The sequence below is a fragment of the Chrysochloris asiatica genome, unplaced genomic scaffold (assembly GCF_000296735.1).
Source record: "Chrysochloris asiatica unplaced genomic scaffold, ChrAsi1.0 scaffold00151, whole genome shotgun sequence".
Lineage (NCBI taxonomy): Eukaryota > Metazoa > Chordata > Mammalia > Afrosoricida > Chrysochloridae > Chrysochloris > Chrysochloris asiatica.
The window spans coordinates 251,412-269,484 of NW_006408669.1; positions in this window are offsets into that span (position 1 = coordinate 251,412).

Genomic DNA, 18,073 nt, shown 5'->3' on the forward strand with positions numbered 1-18,073 from the left:
TGTAAAACAATTCATTAAAAACCAGTTTAAAATAGTAAATAATTTTCTTATGGAATCTTGTTGCTTGTTTCTTTGTCTTTTTTTAATTTATACTCCATTTCAAGGTTCTCTTTGTATAATCTAATATCAGCATCAGAATTTTTAAAATGAATCTTTAGAATGCAATAGTAATAGCAATGCACCTTCTTCCTAGTCCTTTAATAGATTTAGCCTTATAGACAAATGGAAAACATCAATGTGTTGATATTTGAAATTTTCATGAAATCCGTAGGCTAATTTTGATGAAACTAGTATCCTTATTGTATTACATCTTCCATTTAGAGTCATCATTTCTTATAACATAATAAAACATCATAATTTATTTAACTATTTAAATCTATCAGTAATAAGTCTAGAGTTTCATTTAGGTCCTACACATATATTATTAAAATAAATACAATGCACTTAGTATTTTCCTTTGCCATTTTTTTCCCCATATTTTATTCTATGGCTGTTTTTTAAAAATATAGCAATTTTTATGGGTTTTATTTTTGTAACTGGTTATTTTAACATATGGTGTTAGTAAGACTATTAGTTTTTCAATTTCTCTGAACTTTCTTAATAGTCAAACATATGTTGTGGAATTGTGAATTGCTCAATCTTTCTCCTCATGTTCACTCACCTTGATTACTCTGTTGGTTTCATTTCATGTGCATTCTTACTTATCATGGAAGTCTTACTGATTATGGAAATTCTTATCTTTGATTCTACAATGAAAGTCTTTTAAGGAAAGACACTTTTCTAAGTTTGATGGGAAGATCTATGAGCACCATTAATTGAATAAAGATGCTATGTGGACATGTATTCACATTCAAGAAACTCTAGTTGTTGCTAATAAGAAATTCTCAGAAATATTTATGATTCAAATGGTCAGACTATTTTTCATTATTAAAGAAAATATTCTTGTTTATTTTGAAATCGAATCCTGGTATGGCGGAAATGTTGGTGGTTCAAACTTAACAACCACTCCCTGGAAACTTTATACATGGTAGCTATGAGTTGGAACCAAGTCAATGACACTTAATAACAACAACTTTTTTAATATTGTTCTCAAAATACTGAGTTTTTGCTTTGGTTTTCTATTGAGGATGTCGACTTTTCTCAAGAACATTCCAATTTTAACCTTGGATATGATAAATTATGTTGAATATTAAAAAATATTAATTCTTTTAATTTTTGTATGCATACAGTCCTTGCATTCTAAACAGGTACTGTTCCTAACTGTTCCTAAGTCTTTCTTTAAGCTGAATTTGTACCTGTCATAAGTATCATTTATTAGTCAATGCTATCTTAATATACAGTACAACTTTCTCTGCAGAAAAAGCATTGAAGAAACACTTCTGATACATGGAAACATTATTTATATTTAATAAAGTAGTAATAATAATGTTTTATGCGTGTCAAAAAGTAGGGTCCATACAAGCTGATGTTTGTATCTCAAATTTGTAATGCAATAAAATTTACAGAGTTGAGAAGGATATCATGTTTGCTAAGGTGGAGGGTCAGAGAAAAAGAGGAAGACGCCCAATGAGATGGACTGGCCAAGTGGTAGCATCGATAGACTCAAGCGTGGCAACAGTAGTGAGGTTGGCCCAGGATAGGGCGGTGTTTCGTTCTGCTGTACATAAGGTCACTATGCGTCGGTACCGATCCAATGACACCTAACAACAACAACAATTTCAGGTTATATGTAAGTTGGATATTCATAATACACAGTCTGCCTGTATTTTTCAGTTTTCTCTTGAGATGCTATTTTACTCAGGTTTATTTATCTGAGTTATGGAAGTTCTTAAAAAAAAATTGAAAAGCTTTCTATCTTTTTTTTTTTATACTTGGGAAAATGTGTATACAAGTATATTATTTGTTCCTTGGAAGTTCATACATATTCCTCATAACAATTGGTGACAGTTGGTAAATTTTGTTTTTAGTACTTTTCTGACAAAAACTCCTTCCTGCTTTTTATTCAGTTCAAATTCTGCATATCACTTTAAAGCAATCTTCTTAATTTGTATTTTTTAGGATAAAAAAATCTTGATTCTATGCACTTTAGCTGAACAGACTCAGTTATAGCATAATGTTGTCATGTGCTCTATATCTATTTTTACAAGTGTGTAAGTCAGAAAGTATTATTACTAGGGCTTTAGTTCACACTTGCATAGATTTATTCCAAACATAACATGCTTATTAAATAGGTCTCTGAGATCAATGGAAGACTGTGGACATGTTCTATCAATAATACAATTGTCTTCATCTCATTAAGGAGTCCTGGTGTGAATCCATAGGATAAGCACGTGACCTCAAGGTCAGTTTGAACCACAAGGCCATTGGTTCAAATGTACCAGCTGCTCTTTGGAAACCCTGTACCGAGTGGCTATGAGTCGGAACTGACTTGACAGCACTTCACAACAATAACATAAGTCTTGTTAGAGTGTCTTCAAAAAGAAGGAAAAAAACAATTTTGAGGTCAATGATAGTATCAAATTTTCAATAAAATTCAAGTGGAAGTTTTTCCAAATCACTGAAGCCTTGTAACCAGTTTATAGAGTCCTGATATGGTGCTGTGGATTAATGTGCTGCACTGCAAAGTTGCTTTGAACCACGAAGTTGGCAGTTCACTCTCAGTAGCCGCTTCTCAGAACCCTTATACAGGGTTGCTATGGGTCAGAACCAACTCAACAGCACTTAACAACAAATGTGATATCTGGAGTCCTGGTGTGGCGTGGGACCAAAAGCTGTGTTTGAAACACAAGGTCGGAGGTTTAAAATCAGGAGCCATTCCTTGGAAACCCTATACAGGGTCACTATGAATTGGAACCAACTTGAAGGCACTTAACAAAATCAACAATGAGATGGCTGGAACTGTGGTCATCTTGACAGGGCCAAATCAAATCTTCAAGGGTAGCAAAATCTATCCTAGGAGAATTTTTCTGGGAAACCCTATTCCATCTGTCTTACAGTCCTGATCTTATACCATTTGACTACTTTTTGTTCCAAAAGCACAAAGAAAATGTAAAAGCACACAATGTAAGTCCTTTAGAGATGTCAAAATTTTCATTTGGACATAGAGTAAATCAAAGAGTGCAGAGTTCTTCTAATAATTGTTAGTGAGATAACTCTGCCTTCAGAAGTGTACAGACCTACAGGGAGGGTACGTCAAGAACAAATAGCTCACATTTTGATCTTTTTGTTTAATAAAAGTGTCTTTGATTTTGTAGTAATACTTTTTGAATTACCCTGGTATTTCCTTTTACGTTTATAATTGAAAGAAGAAGCATATAAGTTACTCTCATGTTCCTGTGTTATTAGTGGTGGTGGTGTTAATTTTGTCCCTAGAATAGTGCTATGATCCTTCCAAAGTACTGGGAAGGTGCAATATACTTGGTGCAAAAGAAGTTACAAAGACAAGAGATTTAGATAAAGGAAAGATACATTAATTATAAGCATAGACATTCTTACAGAGAGAGGTAACAATGGGAATTCACCTTAAGGAAGGGAAGGAGGTGGAGCTCCATGTACCATTTTACTTCTTTACATACCCATTTGTCAGTGGAGTTGGCTAGTCTCATGGTTTAAGTGCCCAAGCGTATACCATTTTCTTGAGTCCTGTTTTCTTAGGTTTCATCATATTATTAACTAATTTCATTTCTTTTTACAATAGTATCCTACCCTTTCATCTACCCCCCTTGTTATTATTGTCAAGTGCTGTTGAGTTGGTTTCGACCCATAGCGACACTGCTTAGGGTTTCCAAGGAGCAACTAACTGGTGAACTTGAACCATTGACCTTATAATTCAAATGACTGTGCAGTCTGATGCATTAGGCCACAGTGCCACACCAGGACTCCATATAAAAGCTAACTTTATTTCCTCTTATAAGCACTCTTCACCATTTCCCTTCATTGAAATTCCTGTTGCTGAGGTTAACTTGTCTTGTGCTGAGACAGGGCCTACCCATAGTGACTTGTGATGTACTTCATTCTCAATTCGAACTCCCTGATAGTGGTGGTGATGCTCATAGTGACCCTGTGTAGAACTTGTAAGGCTGAAAATCTTTCTGGAATCGAAAACATCATTTTTCTCCCTTATAGCTGCTGGTAAATTGGAACTACTTACCTTACATTTTACAGCTCAATTGGTAACCCACTACACTCCTTTATATTAGTAAAGCTTACTAATCTTTAATAGTACAACGTATTAGGCATACATGTTTAATAAAAATATACTAAAAATGGTATAAGTGCCCAGATGACCCACATAGTATAGATCACAAAATACTGGTTTCCTATACAGGAAACTTGTAATCAATTCAGACTTTTCTGTCATTGACTCAAGAGGCTAAGGATCATATGTTAAGCAACTATTGTAGGGAAAGGATGTGATCCTGGAAATTCCAATTTAAACCAGGCTTTTGTTAATGGGTGAGGACAATTGAAAGATAAGCAATGGATAGGTGTGGAAATGACCTGAAGACCATATTAGCCAACTAAGTGATTCATAAAAATGGTTTGTGACATATTTTTAGCATAAAAATACAGTTGGTAAATCTTGAAACCATTTGCAGTCAGAATTACATATAAATAGCAGTGTGAGATTAGATAAGAATGTATGATTCCAATTCAGTAATATTTCAAATGATAATTGAGAAAAAAATGCAAGAATAATTTAACAATATGTGCTGCAACAAAAATAAGAAAAGAATTGGAGAAACAGTGATATCCACCGCCATGCATTCAGTTCTGACTCACAGTGACCTTCTTTAGGGTTCCTGAGGCTGTCAAATCTTTACAAAAGCAGACAGACTCAGTTTTCTCCTGTAGAGCATCTGATGAGTTTGCATTGCTGACCTCTCAGTTAGCTGCCCAACATGGAACCCACAGCACTCCCCAGACTCTTAAAGCGATGTTGTTGTTAAGTGCAGTCAAGTGGATTCTGACTCATGGTGTCCCAGTATGGGTTTTCCTAGACTTTAAATATTTTTTCAGAAGAAGGAAATCTCATCTTTCTCCTTCGGATCGGCTGATGAGCTTGAACCACTGACCTTGTGGTTTGTAGCCCAGGACTTATCCTATTATAAAAGTGGAAATATTTATTTTTTTTCTCCGTATTAGATAATAGGGACTAAAAGGGTCTATTTCATTTTTGCAGTGAGTTGTTCTGGTTATAATAAAAATACACCAGATGTGTTTTCCTAAAAAGTAACATCAGTAGAATTTAAAACTGACCATTAAAATTGCTAAAGCCTTAAAGTTAATATAGATTGAATATCTGTGGTGAAAAGAAATCTATGGCATATTAAAATGATCAGCAAGAATATAATTTTTTAAATAAATAGAACAAAATTTCCTCATCGCAACTGTTAGATTCTTCAGATGATGACAAAACATATACTGTCACAATAAATGTAAGTGGGTAAAAAATTCCTTAATGACAAAAACAAAACTTCGTAATGTAAATAATAACTATTCTGAATTGTTGAATGTTTGAAGACATATTCATTTTTGCCCTTACAGTGTCTTGCTAATTATGTTCACACCATTCTGGGTTCTAATTGACTCTCTTAAGCATGATAAAAATGTTCTTAATATCACTATTGAAAATATCAAATATCAACTTGATTCTCATTGATTTTAAGTAAGCTGCGTTAGTAGTTGTGGTCATGGCAACTCTTTTCTTTTCTGGAAAATTAATTTGGTCACCTTTCTGCCCATGGGCTTAATTTTAATTGTCTATCTCAGTGATTTGAAGACTCTTGTCTTGATATAGCCTTAAATCATTTTCTTTCAATATTTTTTAGATTAATGTCCTCATTCATTTTATTATTTTCTTTACTTTTGTGTGGGGTGGTGGGGAGGGTAGAAAGGGATCATTTCTAGAATACTTGTTAAAAAGCTGTAGTGTTTCTTACATCCTTCCCCAAGTGTCTTAAATTCTAAAATTTTTCTCACTTCCATTTTCCATTTCTAACTTTTTGCTCTATATTATGAAAAATTTCACTGACTTCAACCCTCAGACCTGAACTATATTCTTTTACAATTGTTTGTTCCATATATCAAATTTAGGACTTCCTGGAGCCCCAGTGGTTCTGCAGGATAAACATTGGACAGCTAACTGAAATGTTGACCGTTCAAACCTACCAATGACTATGTGGGAAGAAGATGAGGCTGTGTATCCCTGTAAAGATTTACAGTGTCAGTGTGCATAGGAAGTGCAGTCGACTTTGTCCTGGTGGGTCACTCTCAGTTACAATCTACTTGATGGCAGTGGGTGGGTGAGTGGTACAAAAACAGCCACGGTGCTACAGTGCTTTAGTGTTTGGAGGTTTGAACCCATCAGCTACTCTGCAGGAGAAAGATGTGGCAATGTGCTTACCTAAAGATTGTAGCCTTAGAAAGATGCGGCAATGTGCTCACCTAAAGAGTTTAGCTTTAGAAAGATGTGGCAATGTGCTTACCTAAAGATTGTAGCTTTAGAAAAATGTGGCAATGTGCTCACCTAAAGATTGTAGCTTGAGAAAGATGTGGCAATGTGCTTACCTAAAGATTATAGCCTTAGGAAGCTTGTGGCGCCATTCTTCTCTATGCTATGAGGTCTCCAATTGTCAAAATTGTCTTAACAGCAACACGGTTTGGTAATACAAATGGTTAAGCATTCAAATACTAGCTAAAATGTTAGCGCTTCAAACCCATCCTGAGGTGTGTTGAGAGAAAGTCCTAGAGATATTCTTCCAAAAGATCACAGGGTACAAACCCCAAGGGACAGTTCTACTCTACAAACATTTAATAACGAGTTGAAATTAATTCCAGGGCAACTAACAACACAACAACATGTTGAATACATATCTCAGGGACTTTGGCTCTGTCTTTTATATAAAGAAAAATCAACATTTCTACAAAGAAGAATAAGTACAACTTTGTGCTTAAAACTCAAAATAAATATAGGAATAAATGCTATTTAATATTAGAATATGAAAAACAAGCCATTTTTATTTTGATAATTTTACTTTGATTTAAAATTTCAATAATCATAAGCATTATTTTGAGACTCACCCTAAGTACAGGAAATAACATGCAATAATGAGGTGGTGATTATGAAGTGTTGATTAGTCATTATTCATAAAAGTAAAACAGCCATTACTTATTAAAAAGAAGTGTTAGAAATTAAGGAGCAAAATAATTTAAAAGTGGACTAATTGTTTCAAAAACGTATAAGCATTTCTCTCTATCCCCTGTGACTTTCACAAAAATAAAGCATAGTTTAGACTGCTGTTGTTGTTGTTAAGTACCACCAAGTCAGGTCTGACTCAAAGTTACCCTGTACAGAGTTTCCAAGGAGCATCTGGTGGGTTTGAACTGCTGACTTTATGATTCAAACAGAACTTGCAGTACAGTATTATCCTACAGTGCCACACCAGGACTCCATATTTTAGGTAATAGACATTTAGAAATTTCATTTTTGAGTATTTACTTTATACTGAAGAAAATGTATAAAGTAGTCTTGCCAAAGAAGCAGACAGAAATTACTCAATGTAGAAAAAAATTTTCTTGCAATTCTGAAATACTTAAAATGCTGAAACTTGTAAGACCCTTCTATGTATCATTTTATAAAAATTCTAATAAATTTTGTGAAAAGAAAAATTCCCATGTTCCTAAAATCATATCTAAATTTAAAATCTGACCTGAGTGTGCAAAATACAGAACATCAATGTTTTTAGTATTTAGAAAATTAGAGACTGAGGACTTGCCATATAGTTGTGGCCCTTTCTGCATCATCATCATCATCATCATCATCATCATCATCATATTTTCTTTCTTTCTGTTTACCAGTACAGAACAATTTCTTTTTCTATTTCTAAGCAGTAAAAACATTTATCTTAGCCAGAGTTAAAGTAAATATTGCTCTTATTATTTTGTGTCATTGAGTTGTTGCCAACTCACAGTGACCCTACATGGCATAGTAGAACTTCCCCACAGGGTGCCCTAGGCTGCAGTCTTTTGGGAAGAAGTTATGGTGGCACAACAGTTAAGCACTCATCTGCACACTGAAATGCTGGTGTTCAAGCCCACCAGAGCCTCTTCAAGAGAAAAGATCTGGTGACCTTTCCCCAAGATATAAAAGGCCGCAGACTTTTCGGCTGATAGACAAGCACTTAAACCACTGCATCAGCAGGACTCCTGTAGTAAACATGAATTAATTTAAAGCAAACAAACAAAAATAAACTTCAAATTGGTTTTAAAGGCAGATATATACAGTTCATTTATAAAAACATAGACTCAGTACACCTAGAATTTATGATATAGTGGCTGCCACTTAGAGGAAGGGGAGATGAAGGAGGAGAGAAAGTGCAATAAGGATAATATTCAAATTTATGTATAGTAGTTTTTCACAAAAATTATGAGGCAAATAAGAAAAATCAAACACATGTGATTTTTGTTGTTAAGTGCTATTAAGTGGGTTCTGACTCAAAGTAACCTTGTGTAAGATTTCCAAAGAGAAGCTGGTGGGTTTGAACCAGAGACCTTGGGGTTAGTAGTCCAATGCTTATCCTACATTGCTGCACCAGGATTTTTGGCTATCAATTAAATAAGGCTTTAGTATATTATCTTATGTATTTTCTATATTCTGTCTATAATAATCAAAACTAAATGCATTACCACTAAGTCTTGAAAAATAAAATTTTTAATTTCCTTATAAGGTAGTGTCTTATTAGCCAAACTTCAGTAAAACCATTCCTCACACAACACTATACTCTTCCTGGTTCAAAAATCCATTGCAGTGGTCACACCGAACCGAGACACAATAGTCAGAGTTAATCCAGAAAGAGAAGAGGTTACAATTCAGGGTACAACTTTCACATGTTCATGGCACAATTGTTCCAGTTAGGACAGTGCCTCCTCAGTCATGCTAATATGCAGTCTTCTTTCTGGCTGGCCAATGTAACAAAGTTTTTTTTAGGGCTGCAGCACAGTGGTTACGAATCAGACTGTGAACCGCAAGGTCAGCAGTTCAAAACTACCAGCTATTCCGCCCGAGAAAGATGAGGCTTTCTGCTCCCGTAAAGATTTACAGCCTCAGAAACCCTGTACAGGGTCGCTGTGAGTTGGAACCGACTCCACGGCACATAACAACAACAAATATCCACAAGACACACCACTCCATCATAGCCTCAGCCTTAAGGCACATGGCTCTAGTTTGTGGGACAGCAAACCTGTTGCTGTTGTCAGGTACCATTGAGTCAGTTCTGATTCATAGACACCTTATGCATAACAAAACGAAACACTGTCTGGTCCTGTGCCATCCTCACTATAGTTGTTATGCTTGGTCCCATTGCGTCTATAACTCTGTAACTCCATCTTGGACATGTCCTATTTTTGATGATCCTCTAGTTTAACTACTATGTGTCCTTCTTCAGGAACTGATCTCTCCTGATAACATGTCTATAAAGTATGAAAGACAAAGTCTGGCCATCCTGACTTCTTAAGAACATTCTGTCTGGACTTCTTCTAACACAGAGTTTCTTGTTCTTTGGGCAGTGCATTGTACTTTTAATATTATTTTCCAATATCATAGCTTAGATACAGTAAGTCTATGACCTTCCTTATTCATTGTCCAACTTTCATATGCATATGAGGTGATTAAAAATTCCATGGCTTGGTCTAGGCACACTTTAGCCATCAAACTGACATCTTTACTCTTGAACACTCTAAAATGCTCTTTTACAACAGATTTGCCTAATGCAATACATCCCTTAATTTCATAGCTGCTGCTTCTATCAGTGTTGATTATGGGTCCAAGCAAAATGAAGTGTTTGACAACTTCAATCTTTTCTCCATTTATCAGGAAATGATTTATTCGTCTGGTTGTAAGAATTTTTTCTTTACATAGAAGTGCAATCCATACCAAAGACTGCAAACCTAGCTCCATCAGTCTATAAACAAGCCTTCTGCCCAAAGTAATTCAGCTTTACTTGCTCAGAGGGTCGGGAGTCCCACCACTCTGTCTCATGCTGTGGATCTTAGTTCTGTTGCTGCTCACCTGACACTCCTCCACTGTTACAGCTTTCTGTCATTGAATGTAGGAGATTTAATGTGCAGGAATCGCCGAGTCCAAAGGATGCGCTGTGCTCTTGGTTCTTATTCTTTGATGAGAGAGAAATCCATCTCAGCCCCCCTGCTTCTAAGATAGCTCATTTTAAACTCACTTGAGAGTTCCAAGTTTTCACAATTATAATTAAATCTGTTAACAATCACAACTCAATCATATTAGCCTATCAGCATCTTCCCTTCCCTTTTTGTATCCAGACCCATCAGGATAATGTTGTTTAGAGGCAGCTATAAGGACTTTAAAGGAGGTCTGGTAATGAAGTGGTCACAATTGGGCTTTTATCTTCAAGGTCAGCAGCTTGAAAGTACTGCCTGTTTCACCAGAGAAAGATGAGGCTTTCTACTGCCATAAAGATTTACAGCTTCGGAAACCCTATGCAGGGTCACTGTGATTCGGAACCAGCTCCACGGTACACCAACACCACCATAAGGACTATAAGGAGCCTCGGTGGTGTAGTGGATTGTGACCTGGGCTGTAACCTCAAGGTCACCAGTACGAATCTATCAGTCATTCCTTAGGAGAAATATGTAAGACTTTCTGCTCCCATAAAGATTTATAACCTTGGAAAACCTATACAGGCTCTCTGTGAGTAGGAAACAAATTGAAGTCACACAACAACCCTCACAATCACCAAAAGGAGTATGGGTAGAAGAACCATATGAAGTAATCCACTGCACTACAATTCTAATGGTGTTTTCCACTTCTTGAAGACAATAACAATTATGTAACAATTTCCTAATCATAATGCAATCATTCAAGGTTTTACACATTTTGTTTTTTAAACTCTGAAATGTAGCACTACAGGTTGTACTTCATTGCACTCATAAAAGTCTTTTGTTACGTGCCGTTGAATGGGTTCAGACTCAGCGACACTGTGTAGGGTTTCTGAAGATGTGAATCTTTGCAGCAGCTAAGATTCCTCTTTCACCTGCATTGCAGCTGATGGACTCAAACTACTGACCTTGTGTTTCATTGTGTAGTCCTCATCCTACAGAGCCCCGGCACGCCTAAGAATATTACAAATGAATATTGCTTAAAATAAATGATAAATGTATCAGAATTTCATATAAATTAATACAAATTTTTATTTCTAAAAAATAAAACCAACCAAATGAAAACTCCATTCCCATCTAAAATTTCCAGGCATACTGTATTCTTTAGTGAGTGTATATCATTCTCACCTCAAGGGAAAAGACCAATTAGGCTTGATTAGATAGTAGAGTCCTTGGGGACAGCTGAAGAAAAGCTCATTAAATCCAATTATTGTAAAGATGGCAGGAAGTTTAAACAAGGATTTCTCCTATAACTGGTATTCAAGTTAATAAATATTTTCATTGAGGATATGTTTACATATTCATACCCTTCTAGCAACACACTTTTTAGCTGTGATCTATGAAATGAATCAGCTGAAGTAACAGTCAACGTGTGACAATTGTTTATAATCCTGCAACATACTTTCTCAAGAGTTATTGATGCCTTTAAATTTAAATTACCAGTGGCATAGCCTGGTAATGATAGTTGGAAGGTAAGAGCTAAACCAACAAGATCTGGCTGGAGTGTTTTGGGAGAAACTATCTACTAACATAACAGGTTTATCCATGTTATAAACAATTACTTGATGCTAGTGGATAATTAAGGTTAAAGGATAGTCCTAAAAATATATAAAAATAGGCAAAGGGCAGCATTCTATTTATTTGTTAGCATTTACCAGTTATCAAATTCAACCTTTCTCATCCCTTATACCTCCACTCATCTGTCAGTTTACTGTACTGTGGTGGCTTTCATGTTGCTATGATTCTGAAAACTATGCCACTGGTAATTTAAATACCAGCGGGGCCAACCATTTTGAACGGGATTCAGCAGAGCTTCTAGACTAAGTCAAACTAGGAAGAAGGAATGGCAGGCTATTTCTGAATGTTTCGTCACTAAAAACCTTATTAATTGCAATGGAATATTGTCAAAAGATGAAAAACTATGAATAACAGTACAGTATTACCAGATGTCATTCTTGAAGATGAAACTGTCAAGTTATATGGCACTCAGAATATGACTGGGGAACAGATGCCTCCTCAAAGTAGAGGTAACAATGATGAAACAAAATGGAGCAAAACTTTCAGGACCTTCCTTTGATGATGAGGAATAACTGAAATAGATGATAAGAAACAGCTGACAACTTTTGTTAATAATCAGAACATGGAATGTACAAAATATGGAGCTAGGAAACTTGAACATTGTAAAAATTGAAGTGGAACTCATAAAAATCATTATCATTATCGTAGTCATTAGTTAACTGACAGGGACTGCTATTGGCTGTACAGAGTCTGGTGCTGGGAACAACTAATTGAAGAGGACTGGCATTACATACATTGTCAAAACGAATATTTCTTGATCTAGAAATGAAAAAACTGTCATAGCACAATATCCACACTTCTACAAGGATGATCAGTTAATGCCGCCATTATTAATAGCTATGCACCAACCACTAGAGCCAGTGATAATGAAATAAAAAAATTCTACCAACTTCTTCAGTCTGAAATTGATCAAACATGTAATTAAGATATATTGATAATCACTGTATTTGGAAAGTGAAGGTTACAAACAGAGGGAAGATCATTAGTTGGAAAATATGGCCCAGGTGATAAAAATAATGCTGAATATCACATGACATGATATGGATTGCATCTCAATGTCAAGAAAACAAAAATCCTCACCACTGGACCAATAAACAACATTCTTATCAATGGAGAAAGGATTGAAGTTGTCAAGGACTTCATTCTTCTTGGATCAACTATCAACACTCGCGGAAGTAGCAGTCAAGAGATCAGACGACGTATTGCACTGGGCAAATCTGCTGCACAGGAACTTTTTAAAGTATTGAAGAGCAGAGATGTCAGCTTGAGGACTAGGGTGCGCCTGACCCAGGCCATTGTGTTTTCAATAGCATCATATGGATGCGAAAGCAGGACAGTGAATAAAGAGGATCGTAGAAGAATTGATGCCTTTGAGTTGTGGTGTTGGAGGAGAATACTGAGGGTGCCATGGACTGCCAAAAGAACCAATAGATCTGTTTTGGAAGAAGTGCAGCCAGAGTGCTCCTTGGAGGCCAGGATGGCTAAGCTTCGTCTCTCCTACTTTGGACATGTAGTCCGGAGGAAACAATCGTTGGAGAAGGATGTCATGCTGGGTAGGGTGGAGGGTCAGAGAAAAAGAGGAAGACCTCCAACGAGATGGATCGGCCAGGTGGCATCATTGATGGACTCGGGGGTGGCAGCGGTGGTGAGGTTGGCCCAGGATCGAACATTGTTTCGTTCTGCTGTGCATGGAGTCGCTATGAGTCGGTTCCGACTCGATGGCACCTGACAACAACAACAACAATCACATGACAAAGTTTCATACGATCGGTAGCTTGTTCATTGCAAGTACTGTTTTAAAATAACATGAAATGTAACTATACACATGAACCTCACTAGATGGAATGCGCAGGAATCAAACTGTATACGTCTGTGGGAAGAGACAGTTGTAAAAACCTCAATATGATCAGCCAAAACAACACTAGAAGAAGCCTGTGGAAATGACCATTGGTTGCTCATATGCACTTTCAGGCTGAAAGTGAAGAAAATTAAAGCACATCCAAAATATCACCTTGAACATATTTTGGATATGTTATAATTTTGTTGTTAAGTACTGTTGATTCAGTTCTGACCCATAGCAATCCTGTATAGGGTTTCCAAGGAGCTGCTGGTGAGCTTGAACCACTGACTTTGAGATTCAAACTGACCTTGCAGTCCAGCGCATTAACACACAGAGCCACACCAGGATTCCACCTTGAATATACCCCACCTGAAACTAGAGACCACATCAAGAATAGATTTGAGGTACTATACACCTATAACCGAAAGTCAGAAGACCTGTGAGATCACATAAAGAACATACATAAAAAAAGCAAAGTCATTAAAAAGAAAGAAAAGACCAAAATGGATGTCAGAAGAGACCCAGAAACTTGCTTTCCAGCATAGATATGCTAAAGTGACTGAAGGAAACGAAGAAGTAAAAGAGCTGAACGGAAACTTTCAAAGAGCAGCTCGAGAAGACAAAGGCAAATATTATCATGAAATGTGCAAAGAAGTGTAGTTGGAAACCAAAAGGGAAGAACATAATTAAGCTGAAAGAACTGAAGAAAAAAATAAAACCTTGACTAGCAATATTGAAGGGTTCTGCAGTGTTGTAGGATCTGCACTCAACCGCAAGGTCAGTTTGAACCTCAAGGTCAGCAGTTCCAACTCATCAGCCACTCCTCAGAAACCTTCGTACCGGCACTTAACAACAACAACAATGGGAAAATACTGAATACTGCAAAAAGCATCAAGAAAATATGGGAGGTATACACTGAGTTACTGGACCAAAAATAAATGATCAATGTTCAGCCAGTTCACAAGGTAGCATATGTACTGAAGGAAGAAGTTCAAGTTGCACTGATGGTATTGGCAAAAAAGCAAAGCCTCAGGAAATGACAGAATACAAATGGAAAATTTCCAACTAACTGAAGCAACTCTGGAGGTACTCACTCAGCTGTGCCAAGAAATGTCAAAGATTTGGACAACCAGTTGGAAGAGATCCACATTGATGCCATCCCAAAGAGAGGTGGCATAATGGAATGTGGAAATCATCAAACAATGTTATTAATATCACATGCAAGCAAATTTTTGCACAAAACAAATGAAAAATTATTGCAAGAATACATTGATAAGAAACTGACAGAAATTTAACCATTTTTGGTTAACCCTTTTGGTCTGAAATGATGTTTATTCTAAAGGTGTATGTGCCCCATTAATGATGTTGTTTCTCTTTGGGATAAGTGATATTACACTGAGGGGATTACAATCAATAAGAAGAAACAAAATGTGTAGAAATTGCCTAATGTAAATCTGTGATGTGCTCCAAACCTTCATCCAATTCACAATAAAACCTTTTTTTAAGTTACTATTGACAACATAAAGGAGCTCTGGTAGCATAGTGGTTATGAGTTGGGCTAATCACATCAAGGTCAGCAGTTTGTAACTACCATCCATTCTGTGGAAGAAAGATGAGGCTTTTTGCTCCTATAAAGATATACAGCCTCAGATACTCTATGCAAGGGTCACTGTGACTCTGAACTGACCCAAAGGCCCACCACTGCCACCATAAATCGTCTTTGAACTTCACAAAAACTAATCTAGAGGTAGTATCCAGAACTTTGAAAATGTCTACTTCTAAGAATGTATTCTGACAAAATCATCAGTAGACATCAGAATTCATTACAAAGTTGCCCACTGTAGTTACATGCCATCATGAATGCTCTGACTCATTGTGATCCTGTAGAGGGTATCCGAGGATTTAATTCTTTGCAGAAGCAGAAAGCCTCATTTTTTTCACTCAAGTTGACCACTTTGTTGTTGTTATTGAGTTCTGGTTAGTCAGTTCCAACTCATAGCGACCCTGTATAAGGTTTCCAAGAAATGAGTGGTGAGCGTGAGCCACTGACCATGCAGTTAACAGTCCAGTGCTTATTCTATAGTGCCACACCAGGACTCTGAAGTTGAAAACTAAGGTGTTGTATATAGTATGAATGTTTACTTATAAGTCTAAACAAACAACAGTCCATTGACATCATGAAATTATGTTACTGAACATCAATGACATCTAACACAACTATTCAGAAGACCATTTTCATTCTTTAGTCATCTGAAAAGGTATTCATAATTTAATTCTAAGTATATTTAATTTTAATATTCATTTATCGTAGTCATTTACTTACCAAGTACTTATTGATATTTCAGTAGGTTTCTAGCTTTGGTACTCTTCTTGAAGTACTCAGGTGAGCAAGCTTGCTCTTGTGAAGTTTCATCTAGGCATAGAAATAGACAAAAAATCAGACAATATGGTTTATTTTTAATGTATCAAGATAGATAAGCAAGGTATAGGGGAACACACAGAAAATTTGACAAAGCTATTTGACTCAAGATCAAGACTTCATTGAGTGTTCTCTGAGGTGAGACATTAAAGGTGAATGTTAGAAGTCACAGAGGATCATTTTATGGGAATCAGAAGGAAAATAATATGTAATAGTCTAAAGGGGATAAAAAAAGAAATCAGGTGTTATCTGTACAGCATGATCTGAGTTTTTGGTAAAGTACTCCAACACATTAAGAATAATTCTTTGAGGGATAAATCTGTTTGGACAACATTAATAGCTGTCTTCCTATGTGCTGAAATTCTCTTTAACCCATGTTTATAATAAATATGATTTACTATTAAATTGGGAAAAATTAACCTTATAAATTTCAAGGGATTCATCTGGTTAGAGGAGCCTGACCTTAAAAATAAGTAATCAGTACTTAAATTTATTCTGTACACTCTTCACAAGTTCTCTTATGTTTACATACATTAGCATTAGGATCAGAATATCGATCTATCAACCTGTTTCATGTGCCCCACCTATTAAAATTTCTGACTTTAAACAGCATTACTAAATAAACAATAAGGTCATATGGTAAAATGTTACCCACAAGTGCATGCATATTTCACACATGCCACGGTCACAGATAATCACAGGATTTAAAGATTAACTACCGTTGTGAGGCAGTTCTGACTCATAGCAACCCTGTATAGGTTTTTCAAGAAACGGCTGGTGAACTTGAACCACCACCTTAGTATTTCAAATCGACTTTATGGTCCAGTACTTTGTCCCACAGCACCATGCTAATGAGGGCAATGTGTTAGTATAATAGCCTGTCTCAGTGTTGCAAAGAGAATCAATCAACCCTCAGGGAATCTGGCCATTGTTTCCAGAGCTTGTTTTATAACTAGGCCGTGCATCTATAGATAACTGACTAGGGACTGGGACATAAATCTTTGGCAAGAAAGACTCTGGGTCTGAAAGTAGTAACCAAACTATCAGTCAGTGCTATTAATATGCCACGGATTCCTTGGTGGAACAGTGGTTAAAGTGATAAGTGAACATTGACAATTTGAGCCTATCAACATCTGCATGGAAGAAAGATGTGGCAGTCTGCATCTGCAAACATGTGAAGCCTTGGAAACCCTATAGGGCAGTTCTCCTTTGCTCTGTAGAGCCTCTAGGAGTTGGAATTGACTTGGAAGCAAGAGGTTTGTTCATGCTACAGATTTACTTGCTTAAGTCTTAAATATTTTTGACATTTTAGTTCTTATTAAATAGAAGAAGTACAAATTATTTACATTAACAACAATAACATTATAATCTTCATATGTCCATATATATATATATATGTGTGTGTGTGTGTATATTATTATCCTCAAATATCTATATGTGCGTGTGTGTATGATGGCAGTGGTTGTGTATTGTCAAGTCGGTTCCAACTCATAGCTGTGCCATATAGGGTTTTCAAGGCTGTAAATCTTTATGAGAGCAGGATGTCTTATCTTTCTCCTATGGAGTAACTGGTAGATTTGAACTGCTGACCTTGTGGTTAGTAGCCCTGCTTGAAATCCATTATACTACCCCATCTCCTATATATAATAGCTTGTTCTCTTCATTAATTATGGTATAAAGTATTAATATTATAGAAATAAAAGGCATTGTCCATGACCTTAGGAAGTTTGCAACCTTATTAAGGATATCAGACATGCCTGTGTACTCGATAGCAGTATCAATAATACATACTAAGAGCCATGTAAGTGATGCAAACAGTAAGTTCTTAGGGAGAACAAAACAGGACACCCATGGTTCCTGGAAGTCAGAGATGGCTTGTCACTTGAGCACTTTAAGATGAATGGAAGTTGACAGTATGCGTCAGAGCAGCACTTCAGTATGAACAGGTGTTTACAAAGTAACTCTCATTTTCTTCTAGTATTAATTACATTTTCATTATTGTTCTTACTGTCTCACTCTTGCAGAATTGTTATATATATATATAT